Source organism: Platalea leucorodia, assembly GCF_965183815.1.
Source record: "Platalea leucorodia genome assembly, chromosome: 6".
Taxonomy (NCBI): domain Eukaryota; kingdom Metazoa; phylum Chordata; class Aves; order Pelecaniformes; family Threskiornithidae; genus Platalea; species Platalea leucorodia.
In genome coordinates, this window is record NC_138828.1 from 6272953 (window position 1) to 6294477 (window position 21525).

A 21525-nucleotide genomic window follows, 5' to 3' on the forward strand; every position below is an offset into this window, starting at 1 on the left:
TCAGGATTTGAAACTCTCCAAGTCATTGGACAGCCATCAGTAAATGCACAAGTTCTTGCTTTGGAGGACTTAAACACTGTTGGGATGGATGTCAGCAATTCTACCTATATCAGCCAAAAAAGCAATAGACAAATACAAAGATAAGAGCATGCTAACTAGTGTTGGGAAACAGTAGGCTTGGCAAACGAGAGCATGTGGAGTTTAGTGCTTTATAGAGTGGTGGAATTTGTTGCTTTATTCTAATTTCCTGTGTTTTGAAGGTTTTTGTGAAGCTGTGATGGCACTGGAGACAGTAGTGATGAGGAGCTAGAGAGAAATGCAGTTCGCGTGCAGTCCCCGGTCTCAGAAAATTTTGAAACCTGAATTGTTTTCGTCTGGGAAAACTTCTAGTGCCAGTTATGTTCCAACAGAACTTCTGAGGCAGCCTGCCCATCCAACTTCTCTTTTCAAGCTTATAAAATAGCAAACTGATAGCATGCATCCATCCTTTGGATACTGTAGAGCATAAGGCAATTGAAAAGTCATTGGGCTGCCCTTGGAAGCTGGGTTAGGGATTGCAATGTGGATTACATAGGGATTCCAAACATCTGAGAGTGAGGCAAATGATAATTTTAGGGTCAGATTTTCAAAGGAGCCTGGCTCCAGTGACTGAGACAAGGAATGAGACTTTTGGGGAACCCCTGTATATTGGCTGGTATGTTTTTTCAGAAAGTTTGATAAGTGTTATCAGAGTAGTTCCTGAAGCTACTTGCATGAAAATCTGAGGGGCTTGAATGGGAGGTGAAACTTTGAAAATTCTAGCTGCTAAGGACAGGTCTTCCCCTGTGTTGCATGTTGAAGGCATGCTCACATCAGGAAAATACTTGAACAAGAATTCAGTATGTAAAGGAAAGAGTTAAATGATCGAAAAAACTTAAGAAATGGGTTATAGCTATCTGCTCTCACTGTCCAACAGAAAGAGCACGCTGCTTTCCTCAGGCCCCAAAAGGGTTTGCAAGACTGACTTTTGAGAGAAGCTGACCTAATATGTCTAGAAACAAGAGATTCCTGAAGGAGTTGCCTTTGCCAGAAGAGTGGCTGCAGGGATGTTCCTCTTAAATGAAATTACACCATACCAGAGAAATCCGATAAAATAGAAACCCTACTAACCATACTACAGAAGGGTTAACATTTTTACTGTTCAACCCATTTGTAACCTATAAAATATGGATTAGCTATATTAATTATATAAGCAGGTTGCATCAATTACTGTTTGTTTAATGATGGAAATAAACTCAACTGTTGTGCTTCTTGTTGAAGACTTTGGGCCATTTATGGTATGCTCACAACTCTCTGTCCGGAGTAACATCTTGTGTAGGAATGAAAATCTGTGGCTCAAATCACCATCTAATATTATGGAAAATATGCCAAAACTTATGCTATGCAGTTCTGCTTGCAGTTGTTTCAAAATATCCTAGAGACCAGATGCACGTAAAGAGCAAAATTCTGCAACAATACTAATTTGATAGGCATATAATGTCATCCAGTACATGGAAACAGAAGTCAGGATAGCTGATTTAATCAACAGAAAATATTGTATTTGGTCAATATCTTTTAGTGATTGTTTTACTGGTGGTGGGATTTGTTTGATAATATCCAGATGTAAATACGCTTTGTACAATGTAAGCCTAGGTTACTGTGATTTCCCCCCCCCCCCCCCCCCTTCCCCCAGTCAGGGACAATCTGGGTTTGATCTTGAGTAACTGAGACAGAACTACCAAAGTACAGTAAATCCAACAAAATACTTTCTTACCCCAAAATACGCATTCCAAAACACAGCATTTTTTCTGAATTATTTACTCGAGAAAACAGATGAAAAATAATAGCTTTTAATGTGGCAAGGAACATATAGTTCAGGAAGCTCATGAGTGATTAAATGAATGTACTGTGCGTATATCTTAACATGCAATATACATATAGTTCCATCTTGCTTCTGTATTAGCGCATGGAGTCAGAGGAGAAGAAATCTTTAAAGGCAAAGCAGGAGTTACTCTAGTAGCCCAGAAACCAAGAGGAAGATAGCCTGACAAGTAACTTTACTTGGATTTTCTTTCTACTTTGCATACAAGGTTATAGTATGTTGGAACCTCATATGCATACATCAATTATTTGTCTTTTAAGCACAAGTAATGTTCTGAAGAAGAGATTTAATATGCAGTTGGAGGCTTAAAGAGCTACTTGGAACTTGGGGATCCAGCTCCATGGTATATACTCTCTCCTGGAGACAGGATCACTTTTTTCCTATGTGTAGGTAAGGAGAGTGAGGCTTGAGCAGAGCTGGTTGTTAGGGGGATGTAGCAGCTCTAGTGTAGAGCAGGCAAGTGGCATTGCCTCTTTGTCCCTCCTGGAGCTGGCAGACTGTGCCAATGTAATTTGCTCTGAATATGCTGATCATCTTTACTTTCTAATCTATTTGAGGGGATCACTAGCAATGCCAGGCATCTGTGTAACATTTAGGGTGCATAACTTTTTATTGAATTATCTGGTTTTAGCTTGCATTATAAGGTTATTTTTCTTTGTCAGAGGCATATATAAGAGAACATGCCTCTGCCTAGGGAACTTAAATTTGTTGTATAAAGCCTATGACTAGTGCCAATTATAAGTGCAAAGAATAGCCCTTTTTGTTTGGCTTTTCCTTTGATGTGTATCTAGAGGAAGCATGCAAACCACATTTCTGGTTTATCTGACCTCTCTGCAGTAAGTTCCAATCAGCTTTTAGTTTTGAATTAACTATAAAAAGTGCAGGATTTTAAAAGCTATAATTCCAAATTATTCCCAGCACAACCCCAAACAGCTGCACTTTGTGCTGGGAAATGCCTTGGAAGCCGAAGGAGGGATCCTTCTCTCCAGGCCATGTAGATGTTTTACAGCTGCAAATATGGCCTTGAGGTTAAAGTAACTTCCTTGGAGAGTCCATACATAGATGGGCTGGCCAAGCAATTTTGTGGTTACGAAGCGTGACCTTGGTCAGTTCTTCCGAATGCCTGCTGACGGGGGAAGAATGCGATGACTGGAGATCTGCACATCTTCACCTTCTGAGGCCCTGCTTCTAGCACTCTCTCTGTCACATCTCTCTGCATATACTTAGCGCATTTCAGAGCCCTACTAATATGTATGGACAAGTTTGGCTAACCCCAAAGTGAGCACGCCTGCGTCTGGGAAGCAGTGTGTGCCTGCCTGGGTGTGAGGTGCCAAGTGGTCTTACTGGGGTGGGGGCGCAGAGGAGTCCTGGGCTGGGAACTGTGCTGACGCAAGTGCCTTGCTTCTGGTAACTCAAGTAGTGTTTGGTTTATGTACCCTAAATTTCTCAAGCAACTTTGAAAGCCCCAACTCCAATGTCTGCTTTACAATTATCTGACAACTAATTTAATAAAAGCTCGGCAATTAACAAGCTGAATTCATGCAGCTCATGTTCTTCAGGGCCTCATCTGAAGGCTTTGTAATTACTAGTGGGCAGAACATTGCAGATGCTGCACTGATTCACTAAGGTCTGCTCTAATGTTGTTTAAAAAAATAATTACCCTCACCATGTTGCTTCTGCTTTGCTATTTCTAAACTATGTAAATTGAGGAAGCTGCCTCTTGCGTGTGATTCTGAATTGCTGATTGGGGTAAGGTATCTAACAGGCAGCTAAAATACAAGAAAATATTAAATGCATTTTCATATTGTATGCATTCTCTTTACATATTATTCACCAGAGACTCTGAATTTGGTTCAGAGTAAACAACATGAAAAGGACGAGTTCTTTTCTTGGTCACAAGAGCAGATACAGCAGAAGGTATTTGGCCTATAGTTCCTCCCTTGAAGAACTTTGCCTGAAAAAGGAAGAAAATCTCAATAAAATATCAAGATTTGACCCGTTGATTATGTGAGAAATGCACAGGAGAAAGTCAAGGCAGGAATTTAATGAGAGAGGGAAAGTAGGGTGCAAAGTGTATCCTTAAAAATTAGAATTTTCTAATTTGTGAGTATGAAGAACAGCAGGTTTTATTAGTGGCTTATAAACAACAATGAAACCTGGGAGTGACTATTAACAGCAGCCCACGGCTTAAGTCCATGATAGAAGGTTATAATTCATATGCCATCTGGATGTGGAAATTTTGTTGAAAGCAGCTCTTAAAATGAGCTCATCGCTTGGTGCTGAATGTCATTCTGCAGGAATGTGTCTCAAAGAACAGCAACAGAAATGGGGGGCAATGATTTTCAGAGTAAGAAATGATAAATTCTCTGAGGGGGGGGTTCATCTTTGACTTATCAATATTTTTCTGAAATCAAGAGTTTCAGTTAGATGCCAAAGTCTGGGTGTTCCATGGCAGTAAAGGAACCATATTTGGCTAAGAAGGGATAGGAAAGGTGGATAACAAATGAAGAACTACTAGATGTTTTTATGGCAGAAACCCAAACCAACCAAATAGATGCTGTTTAGTGAGTAAGGAGAGACAAATGATGTTTGGAGACATAACTGCAGAAGTTGTTCTTCTGGGGGGAAAAAAAGAAATCCTCATCTTTATCTGTTTGTGGATTTGTGTGGTTTTTCAGTGGTCCGAAGAGAATAGAGAACCTTGGAAGTCAAACAGGATGGCATTTCAGTAAACAAGGCATGCTCCAATAAATGTGTAAATGAGTTGAGCAGTGTAACAAGTATTAACTGAAGTATATGTTATTGCATGGCTTGTCTTAGACTTGTGGCCTAAACCATAGGGAATGTGTGCTTTGAGATGGTGGGCAGTTCTTGTTTCTTCCTGAGTGAGACTGGTGATCTGGTTACTGTGCTGTGTACCACAGAAAAAAGTCCTGCCACAGACTTTCCTACAAAACTTATTCTGAATACCTGGCAGGGAATTGAAAATGGGAGAAAAGTAGAAAAATAAGATATTAAAGATAGCTTGGTTGAATCTGTCAGCTGATCTGTCACATAAGAGAAGATGGGGAAGTTTGTTTTATTTAGGCTAGCAAAATAGAAGACAAGGTAATATGTCATATTACATAAAAGAAGGTAAATGCTAGTGAGAAGATATTATTTAAGCTAAGTGATAATGTTGACACACCAACAAATTCATGGTGACTTAAAGCCATTTTAGACTGCAAAGTAGATGGGGCTCTTAATTTTTAAAGCAGGGAAAAACAGGAGCAGGTTTGTTTTCATTTGACTCCAGGATGGCAAAAAAGCAAGCTACTTCTCTGGTGGAGTTTGAGCTCTTTGAGAGATTAGATGATATGGTGCCTGTCATAGCAGAGATCAGGTTTAATGACTTGAACTTGCCTCTCATCTATGATTTCTGTTCTCAAAAAAGGTTTGGGGGGAGTGTATTCTGCTCCAGTCTGTGCATTATCAGAAATAGTAATTAAATTCCCAGTAATTACCACTCTATGATTGCCTAAATCAAAGGAGGTGTGTAGGGGTCTGCCTTTAAAGTCCCCTTGCTTTAGAACCTGGCGCGGTTCCTAGGCAGTGGGATTAGTAATAAATTGAATGGAGATCATAAAATAGCCTTCCAGAAATTGAGCCTCAGGAATTGTGTCTGAAGTTAATTGATTTTATTTACTATTTAACACAGAGAAAATGCATATGCAAGTGGTGGTAGTAATTAAACTTTCAAGAGTGATCACAAGTAAAACTGAAATCACATATGATAAGCTCAGTTTGTTAAACAGAGAACATCACTTAAAGAAATATTATGTTACATGTCATGGACCAGAAGCAATCTGATGTGGATGTTAATTATTTTTAGCAGTTAAGTTCTGTAATTAAAATCAGACCTTTCCAATAGCCATGGCTGTCTCCATGCTCATTTAAAGTGTTTGACCTTGAATAATATTTGCTGAACCAAATGACCACAACTACAATTGGCACACAACATATTTTGGAGTTGTGGAAAGATGAGCTCATAGAGTATGCACAACCCACAGCTTGATCCGTGGGCAGTGATTACTGTAAGCCCAGGCAACCAATTTTATTTTCATGTGCACTGAAGATACTCTCTGCTTGCATTTACATTCAGAGATGCTTTTGACAGAAAAAGTCATCAGTTTTCCTACTCTATTATCTTTATAGTGGTGCTTTGCAAAGATGTGCTGTCAGCTGAAATTCATACTATTAGTCATATTGTTGATTCAGCTAGTCATTCTGAAGTCTGGGCTATGTCTGCTATCACTTTGTTCCTTATGTATTCTTTTCTTTAAATTATTGCTGATCTAGCACTGTATTAAAATAATTCTGTGTACATAGAGTATATTTTAGAGTAATATAGGTATTTGCTTATTTTGCTAAAGACCTTCAGCAATAATCTTTAATTTTTAAAAATGCTGTACTTATTGTAATTGTACTTGCCACTGAAAACACTGGGACTCTCCTAACAGACCATTCAATTCTATGAGATTAAGGTACTGCAGGATCATTCCCTTAGCAGGGGAAAGATGTAAGAGAAACCTTAATCACTTCAGTTTAAGCCCAGTTCAAAATGAGACTCACTGCTACACCTTATCCATAGTGTTGTTTTTTATAGAATGAAAAACTATTGAAATCAGAGCTATGAGGACCTCAAAGTCAATTAAACTATTCTTGAAGATTTAATCATAGCATTTATGTGGGAACACTGACATTATTAGACCTATGAGGATCTATTGTGAGAATGGCAACTTCAGTCATGCCTAAAACCAAATGTTATAGAAAAATTCTTTACAAATTTAAAGCCATGAAGCAAATGGATTTCTTTGGAGTTGGGAGGGCATAATTCTGTTTGGTATTCCATTTTTTAAAAAGGGTCATCTCAAACAATTTTTCCTCTTAAATCTGACTAGAAAATGACAAAAAAGTGTATTAAAAATACTGTTCTGTTTAGTATTTTATTCTGCTTTATTTTGTATTATATTCTGTTTTATATGGTACGTGATAGAGCACAGTCTGCTCGAAGAAATTCAGTTGCAGAAATCATGGTCTTAAGTGGTAAGCTGAGACTTTCTGATAAACTGATAATAGCTAACTTGGAAAAGTGATATCTGGTGTCTTCTCCTGAATAAAAAAGAGCATGTCTCTTTTGACATGCATTCTTGTTATCTGCTGATCTTGGCATGTAAGAATGTTTCATAGTAGGACAGGACTGAATTAAGAGAACTTGGATCAGTAAATTCTCTTGTGGCTCTTTAGGAAGTTATAATCTGCAAAAGAACTTCAGCTGCAAGGAATCTCTTCTACTTAGAAGGCAAAAAGGAAAAACTAAAAGCCCCTATTGCACATAGTTTGCTATCTAATTCCACCACACACACCCCCCCGCCCCATATGTAGCCAGGTTTTTCTGAGGAAAAAACTTAAATGGTAATTTTTTTCCATAGTGATGCAAGAATTTTGTGAACAGATGCTGACTGATTCTGTTCTGTGCAATTGGACTGGTGGCTCTCTAAGTATTTGTTCAGGGCTGCCAAGTTACGAAATGTTTGATGTACAAGCTGAGTGTGGATAAAGGTTTTATTACTTTGAACAAGACATCTTGGCTCAAAATTCCCTTGCTTACATTTGCATGGATATTAATGACCTGTTAGTTAAATGTGAATATAAAAATGTCACATGGACTAAAACAGATCAAATAATATTTCTTCTTAGTTTTGCCCTTTAAATGTTTTATGGTTAATATCACTGGGCATCCCTCCTCTTCTCTTGATGTGTGTTTACTGGTTGTTACATGGTCACCTTTTTAAATGCAAGATAAACCCACAAATCATCTGGCTGCTTTTATTGTAATTTATATGAACAGAGTTGTTGTCTCTGCTTTCACAGATGAAGGAATAGTTTCTAAACAGGGTGTGTGCAGAACTTGTTTTTACTTTTTTCTTTATATTTAAAATTATATCTCTGAAAAATAGTAAGCTCTCCAGGGTCTAATATCTTTCAGATATGCGAGGAGAAGCTTGAATTAATCCTCTTTAGGTCTGTCCCAAGTCTTAAAATACTAATGTTGGTGTATTTTTAAAATTCTAGATTATACCTGTACTCTTGCCTGTCTTTCATCTTTCTTAAAGATATATTTAATCTGATAGTGATTAAAAAATAAGTTATATGATCAGCTTTTTAGTTTTCTTATATTCTTTTTCTCTTCTCTTTATGTGTTTTTGTAAGTGAAGCAAATGGGAAAGGCAAACATGAAGTTGTGTGTTTCAGAAAGGAAATTGATCTAAGTACAGTGAAAGAGGAAATGAAGTTTCAATGTTTTATATGAAATGATTTTATTTTCTATGAGATCTAGTTACTAATATTTAATCATGATGTTACTTAAGTAATTACATAGCATTTCAGAAATAATAACTGATGCTGGAAATGACATAGTACATTCAAAGCTTATTTGCTTTCAAAAGGGATGCTTCAATCATGCTATTGTGGTGCTGCAGTACAAGTCTGATCTGGACAAGTGTCCTTACACCTGCAGAAGAATTTCAGAAAAAATGCTTCTGGAGGAAAGTGGCACTAGACGATAGTAAAACTATACATGTTGCCTTGATTTACTTAAATTCATGGAGCTAATCTCATCTAGCTGCCAAGCCATAGCCAAATGGTATTTAAAGAACTCCTCCAGTAGCCTCTATGCATAGAAGTAGCTTTGCAGTTACCCAAAGCCTATATATCCTTTTGTCCTCTTTGTGTGTGAAAACTAATAGTATGAGAACCAAGCTGATTGATTGTTGTTCTAAAAGGCTTCAAAGAAGTAGTACCCAAGCCTTGCTGGCTCCTAGGCAGTAATGCTGAACAAGTGTTACAAGTAGTGTCATATTTTGTTGTTCTTGTTAGTTAAGGTTTCCAAATGCTGTAAAATTCTCATAATATTGTTGTATGATACTGTAATTGTACAAAAGTTGTGTCAGCATGCTATGAGCCAACATCTGGAAACTATTAGAATTCTTCATAGAGCATAGGATGGCACAGGAGCAACTGATGCATCTGGAAAGATCAAAACCTTTCTGTTGTGCCCTGGTAGGGTAAGTGATTACCAGGTTAAAGCTGGGAATTTCTCAGGATCCTTCAGACAGACTTCTGGTATATATACAGTGTGATACAGGGCTGCACATATAGTATGACCACGTACCTAAATGCTCCATGTGAAAGGGATATGGAACATTGCTCTTCTGGTTTTGTTTTGTTACAATCAGTTAGTGGCAGTCCAGTCTGTAAAAAGTGACAGCTGCTTCTATTTAGATAAATTTCACATCTGAAACAGATCTAAAATCAAGTATTTTAATCTAATTGCGCACCTTGCATTTGATTTGTACATGTGCGCAATGGCTCTGTGGCATACAGCATGAATCATAGGTAGGACATCTTGTCGTATGTGGCATGGATTGTACAGTAGTATCTTCTCCATGCTGATGCGATTCATCTATTCAGACTTAAGGGGCTCACTTAGCAGGGCAATGTAATTTTTCATCTTTCCTTTCTTCTCTTGTACTGGTAGCTTAAATTCATTATCCGGTTCCAGTTCAAAACCAAATATTTTACCATACACATCTTGAGAGGATTTATGCAAAGCTATTTCTGTCTGGTTACTATATATTTTCCACAGAAATTAGGAAAGCTCATTTTAAAATTCAAGGTGAACTGTAGCTTTTCATTACTACTTTTTTTCTGGACTCTTAGATTGTTTTAATAATATCATAACTGGCAACCCTCATCAAGCCCCCTTGATTCTTGTGATTCTACTAAGAGGCATAAAGTACATGTTCAAAGAATAGGAAGACAGAATTTATTGCTGTTAGAGAAACTGTTTTTAGGGAGATGCTCTGTTTAGTTCGGTACCGTAAAACGATTCATAAGCTTCAAAAATGGTTCCTGACATTTTCATAAAAGTAAAATTCTAAGTAAAATACAATAGGTGAACTAAAAAAGGACAAACAGGAATAGCAGATAATAAATAATATTGTTAGGTGGCTTTCTGAGAGTCTCAGATAATTGTTACTATGTCTGGAGTCTGCTGAGTAAGGCTGTGCATAAAGCAGTGGCACAAGAGATTTGAAAAAAAAGATGTTCAGTGTTATGAACATGCATGTATGTGTGTATATGTACATCCCTGTATGTCTCGTAATAGGGTTAATGGATCAAGTCTTGCAGAGAGCTGCATGTCGGCAGAACCTTATTTGTGATGCTGAAGTTGGTACTTGGGCTGGATGAAACCAATTCCAGGGCCCAAATAAGTAGCTTTAAGAACTAGGTTTTATATATCTCTTATGATGATGCCATGACCACACAAAAATAATCTTCTCGAAATTGAGAAACCTCTATTAAAAATGCTTCTTATTTTTAGTCTGAAATACTTGCAGGTGTATATATGTTTCCTGCTTGTAGAGGAAAGATGAAATTACACCGGAACTTTGCTGAATATATCTGAAGTCTTTCATTCTCTTTTGCCTTGGAAGCCTGTTCTAGTTTATCCAAGCCTCAGGTACAGAAATGAATGTCATGCTAGACTTCTGCAGAAATCTTGCGTTTTACTGCTTAAGACCATCTCCTTAACTGTGTAGAATGGATGTAACTCCGATGGTGCCATTTAACTTTTTACTGAAATGTTAGCATGTGTCCTCTGCTTAAAACCACTTTTGGGCTGTGCTCATACACTTATTTAGGTTCCAGCTCTGTCCCCTGGACCGAAAGACTGCTCTGGTTCATCTGTCTTTGCTCCAGTGAAGGATGAGGTTAACAGCAATTTGTTGGTGTTGGCATGCAACAGTGCTTCTCGAGCTTTCCTTCACCTTTCCTTTCAAGGAGAAAATGCTGAGGCTTTTGGTTATAGGGCCATAATCACATAAGAATGTAGTTTTAAGTTAAAAGATGAAATAATTCAACGGCTAAGAGACAGGATTGCATTGTAAAGAAAAGAGGTAATAAAATAGTAAAAATTCAGGGGAAAGATAGGATGCAAGTGAAGCTTGGGGGGACTGAAGTGACCCACTAGCGGAGCAGATGGACGTCAAACTAAATGCGAACTGACTGGGCTGCATAAGTATGAGGGAAGTGCAAAATTGGGAAGGCAAATCCCAAATCACCTCTTGGCCTGGTGAGCAAAGCTGGAGGGCACAACTTGTGTTTGGGTGTGAATAGGCAGTGTGTGGAAGAAGAGGGACTAAGGGGAGACTGTGCTGCAGGAGCAATTGAAGCAACTACTGCTTGCAGTGTCTGGGACTGCTGTTCCCAGTGTTGATGGCGGTACCTACCACTGCTACCTAAACCAATTCTGGTGAAAAGTTTCTAGGATGAGTAAGCGGGCATTACTTCCTTTGATATTCCTCACTCTTTGCATTTCTCTATGCAACTAACACCAGCCATAGCAATGGGAGTGAGTGACTTTGTGATGCAGCATGACATCTAGGCAATAAGTAGCACTAGTCTGTAGATATGTGCTCTGTCCTGCATGCATCTTGTACCTGTGCATGAAGAAAGGGCAAAGATTGTGTTTTTCCTGCTGTATCTGCCCTCTATCTCTAATGCTTCATACAAGCAAAGTAAGCTTGGAACTACTCAACACTGGGTTTAATTGTCTGAAATGTGACAATATAAAAATGATTTTTTTCTTACTGGACAGTGCTGCCTAATTACATATGTATCATGACATGTGTTTAGTGATAAATATAAACACTGTTTTTTTGTTCTACTAACCCTGCAAAGCAAGGGAAGAAGGAGAAATTGTATTTTCACTGAATTCCAATCAGCTACATCTACCTGAGGCATTACAAGTCTACGTGCCACTGAATTCTTATTACTGCTGACAGCATATCAACCAGAGGGATCAAGCTTGATTTTTCAGAGTCCAGGCTAGAATCTTGCTGGGCTAAAATCAAGAAATATCTTTCAAGTTGTAATGTCAATATAACTGACAAACACATAAGGCAGCCCTAAAGCACCAAATGTATGTACTTATTTTGGAGAATAAGATCACCCTTTAAGACACTGAGGTTAATATTGCCATCCAAATTAAGAGGCCAGGTTTGCTTAAGCAACAGGCAGAAAAAAAGATTAAAGAAAAGCAGGAAATCTTCAAGGTCCCAGTCAATCAGAATAAATTTGTCTCATTTCAAATCTGGGGATAAGTGTGACCTTATGCTTTTGAGAGATATACCAGTGAAGCACCTGCCCAAGACGCTGGTGTGTGCTACCTTGAAGTGCAAGCCTATGCAAATAATCCATTTCTAGCTACTGCTTAGAAGAGAGGAGACCAGATCAGTACAATATAAAGGACTAATTCTACATGGAAAAGGAATGGAAAAGAAAATAATTTTATTCCTGTGTCTTGCAAGCAATTAGCTCAGTTCCTGAGGAAGTAACACAATGTATAGTTCATCTCTTAATGCTGATCCACTATTGTCTTGAGGTATTGAGGGCTATGCAGACCTGCATGTTGTACATCTAACAGTTGAGGTGAAATTGGGCTTTGACCTAATAGAGAAGAAAACCTAGCAGATAGCCAGGTTTCCAAGCCACAGGCTGGCTTCGCTGGAAAGATAAATTAAATGTAACTGATTTGTGCTAGCTTTTCTGCCCAAGAGCTATAGTGTTGCACATTGTTTTAGAAAGTGTTTACAGGCTGGAGAAATGGGCCAACAGGAACCTCATGAATTCAACAAAGGGAAATGCCAAGTCCTGCACCTGGGGAAGAACAATCCCAGGCACCAGGGCATGCTGGGGGCTGACCAGCTGGAAAGCAGAAAGGACCCTGGGGGGTCCTGGTGGGCACCAGGTTGACCATGAGGGAGCAATGTGCCCTTGTGGTAAAGAAGGTGAATGGTATCCTGGGCTGCATGAGGAGTGTTGCCAGCAGGTTGAGGGAGGTGATCCTGCCCCTCTGCTCAGCACTTGGTGAGGCCACACCTGGAGCATGGGGTCCAGTGCTGGGCTCCCCAGTACAAGAGAGGCATGGAGCTATGAGGGAAGAGTCCAGTGAAGGACCACTAAGATGATGAAGGGACCAGAGCATCTCTGTTACGAGGAAAGGCTGAGAGAGCTGGGACTGTTCAACCTGGAGAAGAGAAGGCTGGGGGGGAATCTCATCAATGTCTACAAATACCTGAAGGGAGGGTGCGGAGGGGATGGAGCCAGGCTCTTTTCAGTGGTGCCCAGTGCCAGGACCAGAGGCACAGGAGGTTCTCTGTGAACATCAGGAAACACTTTACTGTGAGGGTGACTGAGCACTGGCAGAGGTTGGCCAGAGAGGTTGTAGAGTCTCCATCCTTGGAGATGTTCAAAAGCCATCTGGACGTGGTCCTGGGCAACTGGCTTTAGGTGGCCCTACTTGAGCCAGGGAGGTTGGACCAGATAACCTCCTGAGGGTTCCTTCCAACCTCAGCCATTCTGTGAAGTTATACTGAAATGAAGCTTCTGCATATGCTTAGCTTTTAAGAAACAAGTGCTTTTAATGCTTTTCTGCTATGAAACTACTATTAAAAATACATCTGATTATCAAAATCTCTTGCAGGCTAAATAAGAGCTTATTGGCACTGAATATTAGACAGAGTTCAGAGATGTCATGTTTTCCTGTTATTGTTCCAAAGCTATTGAAGTGGCACCTGAAACTAACAACTCTAAACAGGCAGTCTTTCTGTGGCTTTACTGTAAGAGAGAGAAAGTCCTGTTCTTCTAAGTCTGTTTAGGGATTGCTGGTTTTAATAAAAAAATCTGACTTTGCACAACTACTCTTCTTTAACACGCACAGTTATAACTGGTTTGTGCTCTGTATTTAAAACAAAGTGCAGAAGACAAAAGTAGAAGTGATATTGTTTGGCTTATTTTGGGGGGGGGGGAATAGCTACAGCTATGATTTTCCACTCCGTCATGATTTTTGACCTAAAGGAATGAAGAGTAGGCAGATGCTCAGAGAACAAGTGATAAGGATCTAGGAAGACTTTAAGACCTGCAGCTCATGACACTAAAATCCTTTACCAACAGATTTACAATTAGCTGCTTAGCTATGTTCTGATGAGATTTCTGAGGACTCAAGGAATTCTTGGTGGTTCAGAAAGAGAACTTAACCTTCTCCTAACATGCCTCATGTTCTGTCAGCTATGCAGAGGCAATGGAAAACATTTGTCAAAACAGATGGCAGTGCTAGCCCCCCGCCATTGAATACAAATGGTAAGTTCAAGGTCCAGTTAATGGTGGGTGAGCCAAGAAACATTTGGAGATTTAGTTTAACGTTGAATATACCCCAAAGAATACACTATTACAATTCCAGGATTTCTTGGCTATGGCCAAACTCTGAATACTGCAAGAACAGTCATTTCGTAGTTTACACTTCCAGCCAGAACTAAGAACTGCTGAGGTGCATGAAAACTAAGATGTAGCAGTTAACACGGCTTTCAAGATTTTTGAAAAGACATGTTTGACAGCTGGTTCAGTCCAGCAGAACACTTTTTGCCCAGCGCTGCATGGTAGTCTACTATGCTATTCAATTGCTTTTCATATACTAAAATAAATATTATCTTAAAAGCAATTATGTGTATAGAATATACTAAGACTAAATGTGAAAATATCTGGTTTTTCTATTAAAAAAATGCTGGCGTGTTACATTAAAGTTTCATAGAACAGTTAGGTAAAACGTGGAAACTATGATCTGTGTAGCTGAAGTGTTTGTAATTGCTGGTGGCATGACTACTAAAAGCAAAATAAAGTTGCAGAGATGTTGTCTTACATGCATCCAATGAAATAGATACTGGGGTAATTTGTGCTCATTAGGTTAATAATGAAAAAAGCTCTTGCTAAGATTTAAACAATTCACTGTTAAATAAGCAGATGTTACTTGTCTGAGTTTGAAATATGAATGTAGAAAAAGCTCCTACAAAATGATTGCTATAGTGACATCAGTGCTTTATATTGACCCTAATCAAGATCTTATTTAATTAATCATGTTATTAATTATAATAATATTCTGTATGGGTGGTTTTTTTATTATTCTGTATGGGTGGTTTTTTTCCTATGGAATGGATACAATAGAAGGATACAGTGCTACTCACTGCAACGCAGTAAGTGCAATCTTATACTGTACCATGTCTGTCTGTACTTACGTATCCCTTGCCTGTATGTTAAGAATTAGGCATCAAAGACCAGGAGTGTAGAACTGTTGAAAATGTAAATAATTTTAGTCTTACACACAAGTGCCTGTCATCAGGTTCAGAATGTTTCTTCCCAGTCGTACCTTGCTGCACTCCCTTCTTCCTTCTGCACACTGCAGGGAATGGACAGCCTCAGCTTAAAGTCAAGAGCAAGGGCTGAAAGATAACTAACATGCCTGATAGTTGTCAGACTGTCCTCAGCTTAACATTAATGACTTCATAAGGATTAGTTAAGGCTACCAGACCTACTCTTTTTTTCTTCTAGAATTTCTTGAACCTACAGGATAGACTTTTGAACTGAGTGAAAGCCAAGTTACTGTTAACTGTATCTTAAGATAAGCTGTTAAACACCCAGTGTTATTACTTTTATTTAAAGTTGTAAAGAAGTGTTTGTGTGCACTATACCCTGTGTAACTTGCATGTGAGTATGGAATGATGGCAGGTACTTAATTTCTATACCTCTGGTTTCAAACTGGACCTAGAGACCATACTTAAAATCCAGCTAATTTTATAAAGATGTTAAATTCTTCCTCCTCAAAACCCTTGTGATCTTTATGCAACAAATTTGGCCAATATGTCACCAAAGCAGAATTGGGAGATAGGTGAAAAAAGCTATTAAGGTTTTTCTTATGAAGTAGGCACTGAAGATCAGTGCAAGAGCAATATGCAGAATGTTAACACACTGCAACTGGCAGTAATATTCAAGTTTTAAAACATTGTTCCAAGTAACTGTGGCAGATGTACAATGAAGCACCTAGAGATGTGGGAGGTAATCATTAATACTAAGGATCTTGAGGATCTTCTTGACAGATAACAGCTTGCTGTTGCGGCTGTCTCGGGAGGATCACTGTTACTTGGAAGCAGCACACTTCTATGCCTCTTTTCTTGACAGTACTTGGGATTAATGAAGTCTGCTGTTACCTAAATATCTCTATAGACGAGAATCTATTTTGAAAATAGCTGCAGAGATCCAAATTGAATGGCAAAGAATTATGGTTGCCAAATTTGTTTACATGGATTTTTTTTTTAGCTGAGACTTTCACTGTTTAGTTTGACACTAACAAAAGACATTCCTGGATTGAAGCATTTGGAAACAGTATACGGGAATGAAGAAGGATGTACAAAACTAGAAAAGAACTCCTTTAAGTATGTCTATCATTTAAAACAGAAAACAAATCTAAGTGAATTGCGTTTTCAGAACTCTAGCTAATGAACAAGGTATTTCTTGGTTTTTTTGTGTATGTGTTCAGTACTGTACAAACAAAATAAATGTTATTTTCCCTTAATACCTCTATAAACCTAGGTTCTTCCACTTTAATCTTAGTGACAATAATACAACGTTTTATTTGATGATTTGTTGTGACTATTAATCCTATGAGCTTAGATCATTCTGTTAAAGCACAATTGAAATTTAGCAACCTACCTACTTCATCCTCCAGGTCAAATTTGTCATCATTTGACAGGGCTCCTTTCTAATTTTGACTTATTAAATTCTGTGAGAAAGAACAAAGGTGGCCTCCTGTCTCTTATTACACAGGATCAACTGATCAGATAATCAAGGTCTGATAAAACATTTCAGTGAATGCAGCTGTATGCAGTAAGCATTACTGTTATTAGGCCATGTTAAAGAGTGCAATTCCCAGTTCCCTTGTAAACAGCATCAATGTGCTGTGCTTAGCAAGTACCTCTTTCTCCTGTAGAATATGGTTTTGTTCTGAATTTTAAAATGTACTGTGTCATTTTAAGCTGCTAAATGGTGTGATTTACTAACTGTTCTTGAGAAATTGTGTTGGCATCTTGTAAGGACTGCATTCTAGCTTTCTTCCCTTAAAATACAGTCAGTTCTAAGAAAGCAGCATTATTCTTGTGAAAACAGCATTTATATTTCTCTTGCATGTTTATCTTCGGCATCATCTTACTGGGAACATGTTTAATCTGCCAAAAGATCTTCTGAACTCTGACTGCAAACCATTCAGCAGTCTAAATTTCTCATGCAAATCCATATGATTTCAGGTAGGTAGAGAACTTCAGGTTCTCTAAGCACATTATCCGCAACCAACTTTACAGTTTCCTGAGCCTTATGACTGCTGCATATTCAAAGCACTGTTCGCTTATTGTACTTGTCATCTAGTTAGACTGTATAACTTCTATTTAGGCAGTTTGCTTTCAATCTTACCTCGGTATTCACAACCTCATCTTGCTGAGAAGTCTTACCCAGGCTCCTTATCCTGAAAAGCTGGGGCTTTTTATTTGTTTGATTAACTTCCATGGCTTGCAAGCAATGCAGCTTTTGTTCAGTCGGTGTTCGGTGGGCTGATGCATGCCTCTGCACTGCTTGGGTTTTCTTTAATCAACATATGGACTATAATATATTGTTTGTTTTGAATCTGATGTCATGGGAAAAAGTGTTGCTTGAGTCAGTATGGAAACTTGCCCGGATACGTTCAAGTTGTTTCTTCCTTGATTGTAGTATCTGCTTGAAACTTTTCACTTGCCTTCTAATGGTTATTCCTGCTCATCCCCAGGCTGTTTCCAGTCCAAATATAGTGCTACTTGATTGAAAAAATCCAAGAAGCAGTTCTTTTTGGCATGTGTTTAACAATCCCAACCAAATCCCTTCTGAAATGCCATGGTCCGGTTTGTCATAGAAGGTCACAGGCTTGCTAAGGCTGTCCCTCCGGACATTTCAGCGACTTCTGTGTCTGCACAGCTAGAAAAACTCGGCTGAAATCTGGAATGTTTTTCAAACCCTTTTTTCCCCTCCCTCTGAAGTCGCTGTGAGGAAGCAGTGACCTAGGGTACCCTTGTGAAACTCCTATTGACCCGCAATTTGGAATGTGCAGCCGGTTCAGGGCTGTGCCCTGCATTAGGGTGCTGTGTTTGGGGGGTTTTTGCACCGGAGGAGCCTCTCAGATGATACTTAGGAATGACTTTAAAAGCACAGCCAAAGTGATTTTATTTGCTTGGCTGCTTAACTAAAGAATATTAGTCAGGGCAAACTAATGTAACTCTGCTGATATTAATAGAGCTGAGTTACAACAACTGAAGAACAAGCCATTAAATTCTGGGGAAATAATTAGACAAGCTGAGCTTAAAAGGCTCTAATGCTGTCTTAGAGTGTATAAATAGTGTTAAGAGTGTTTAATACCCAACTAATTTCCAATTAGCTTTTTTCTTTCTTGGTAATTTTTCTATTATACTTTTTTCTGTTGATGTCATAGTTTTGCTGTAAGAAAACCACAGAGCTCTGTTCAAGATAAGGCTGTCCTGAGCTGTACCTTCAGATGTGTAGTACCTGCTCAGGACAGCAGGCTTCAGGGCTTGCATGTTCCTGTTGAAACATTCAGAAAATCAAAATGTAACAGTTTCTGTTTTGTAAATACCAACTGGTATTGTTCTGTAACTCTTAACCCAATTGGTTAAGAATGGATTTTCCTGGGGACAAAAAAGATACTGTTCTAACTTGAGGGTTGTCTCGCTGCCAGATTTCAAGCTCCTGTTATAAATCATTATGGCTCTTCAGAAAACAGATGAAAAATATGCATGTTGGCAAACCCATCCTTCACTAAGTTTGTTCCAAAAAAGGCTGAACTATTTTCTATCAAACTTAAAAAAAAAAATTCCAGAGTTCAAGAAGAAGAAATTTCAACCTGGCTGGTTGAAGTTTGATGTATCTGAAAACTAAAGTATGTAATGAAATAATTAGATTGAACTGTCAGTATCACAATGTGCTCACCTTTTAAAAGTCACAAAGACTCTAAAGGGAAGGGTCAAGAGATGTCCATTCTGTTTCTTTCTAACAAAAGATACCTTGGTAGACAGACAAGATCCTGGAATAGAACTGGGTGCTATGGGACTTTAAGTGGGTTCCACCTGTGGAATTGAATAGTGTGTGTAGTGTGTGTTTATTAGCTCCCTGGATGCTATTGGAAGATAGGAAAAAAGGTTTTTAGATTGTATATATTTTTTTAAAGATACAGAAAAGAAATTCTGGAAAGTGTAATCAATGCTTTTAATGTTAAGTTTGCTTAACTTTTTCCAGGATGCTTCCCAGCATGTAGGCAATTTGTCTGGCAGTTATTAAACTATTAAAAGAAATTTCTTTCTGTTTCACTAAACAAACAAACAAACAAAAAAAAAAAACACAAACATCCATTACAGAATAGTGGTCATGTTTTGCAAGTGCTACAAAATATTTTCTGGCATTCTAGGTTGTGTTGCATGCTTTCTTATTTTCATGTAAATTGACTTTGTTCATACTCTCACAAGTGGTGTTGGTAATTATTTTTTAACACGTTATGGAGTTAAGTCTACCTCAGTGTCATCTGATTAACCACTCCTATTTTTGTCAGCATTAGAAATATCATATAATGTGGTTGGCTGAGGAACTACATGTAGGGAGATCTTTGGTTGCTTTTAGCTGGCTTTGGAGGAACTGTTCAAGACTAAAACCTAAACAGTGAAAGGGGGCTAGGATAGCCTGGCTTTTCTCAGGCAGTACTCATCAGAGAGGGCAAGTGTGTAACTTCACCGGAGCATTAAAAATGTGCTTATATATTATTGAAATAATGCATATTCTACTATCTAAAGCACTTTGGACTTGAACTCAACAGGGAATTAGGTTATAAAACAATCATAGAGACCTTGTTGAAGTCAGTCTCTTCTGGACACTCTTAAGTTGCAATGATGATGGCAAAATTAATTCATCTACAAATGGACTCAGACGGAATAAACTACTTGAATGCAATCTTCCTTTTATTCAGAAGCTAGGATAGTGCTTTTTTATTTAGCTTGTCTCATCTATTGTATTTCCAGGCCGTCTATCAACACAGTTATCCCTTTAGCTGCTCCTACCTATATGATGATTAGAGAGAAACCAGGAGCCAGGCAGAGAATATATGGACTATTGACATGTTTGTCTGTTGCCTTCAATGGTTTTCGTTCAGAAAAAAGCATCTGGCCCTTAGCAACACCACTTGGCAATAACAACTGTGCACATATTCTGACATTGAAACTGAGAGATCATGTCCTGAGATTTCTTAGTTACTAGTCTGTATGACCAGTGTTTTTAAAATAGTGGAGGCGATATCCAGGATATTTTTGCTATTTATAATTCCCATTGTTGCAACTCTCTGGAGATGATTAGATCGGATGACTTCAGTGGTGTGATAGCTATTGATATAAATAACTTTCCAGAAGATTTCCTTATGACTTCAGAACAAATTAACCAGTAAGAAAAACATTTCTGAAGGAGTTTAGTTCCCTGAGTTTATTTTCTGAAAACCACACTAGGCACTGACCTGCATACAGACAAGCTAAAAATCTTTAAAAGTTCATCTTTGACTGCCTAGGCTTTTCATAAAAAAAAAAAAAATCAATTATCAAACACCTAGGTCCCATTTTCAGGAGTCTCAGGCTCCTCAGTTTCTTAAGCATTTTGGAATATTGTGCTTTCTGAGAAGTTTAGAAAAAATGGAAGTAATGCTCACCTAGAGGAAAGCCAAAAGAAACTATATGTATTCATCAGTGATCAGAAACAAATAGTGTAGTTCAGTGAATAGCTGGGGAAATCTGGCCAAGGGACAGATAATTACCCAAAACTCTCCACTTATTTGAAGCATACCTAAAGGTCTGCTGTTGGAAAGGGTCTCTCCTGTGAGACTTCCAGTGTTTCCTGGTTTCAGCCAGGAAAGGAATAGTGGGAGAAGTGCCTCTCACTCTGTTTTGGTACTTCAGCTTCTGATCCCTGAAGAAGGGAAGCAGAGGCATGGTGTGTTTGAAAATAAATCAACAAACTTCTGTTTCCTCTTTCATGGTGGTTTATTTCATTCCATGCTTTAGCTGCAATTTTAAGTCATGTTTTTGTGGACTAATGCTGAGGAATTGTTTCAGTCTTCCCTAGGAGGACAAAAGATTTCGGGCAGTCCAGAGGTCTAAATAACCAAAAGGTGAACCTGTTTGTCTTTCTTTCCCTTTCTAAATCTGCGTTCATGCACCCAAATGCTCAAACTTTGTGTGTGTGTGTATACAAGTACAATTTGGATAACCTCCTTAGATTACCTGTGAAAATTGGAATTCTTAGACATGATTGTTAATTGACTGAGAGACCTTGGATGTCATAAGAATCTGCCCCTACAATTCAAGGATTTCATCAGAAGAGATTTTCTTTACTTAGCAACAGAAAACACTGAAAGTCTTTGACATGTTCTCACACTTGTGTTTTTCAACTATATGACTTCGTCTGTGGAAAGCTGCTTCTAGCCCATAATAGGTGTGCAGTTAGCATCCTATAAAGATTTGCTTGATTTATTGAAGAGACAGATACTACTATGGCAGAAAAACATTCAAGGTGTTGTTTGAAGTAACTGCAGCTCTTTACCTTAGCAGAATGAAGTTAGCTAAACA

General features: G+C 38.4%; 1 protein-coding gene across 1 annotated transcript in view; it reads right to left on the reverse strand.

The window, feature by feature from the left end:
* PDE5A (phosphodiesterase 5A) overlaps positions 1–17506 on the reverse strand; it is a 138611-nt gene extending 121105 nt beyond the window's left edge. Inside the window, exon 1 of the mRNA XM_082314774.1 lies at positions 17297–17506. The gene's annotated coding sequence lies outside the window, so the exon portion shown is untranslated. The remainder of the gene's footprint in view (positions 1–17296) is intronic.
* Between the last annotated feature and the right edge of the window lie 4019 nt (positions 17507–21525).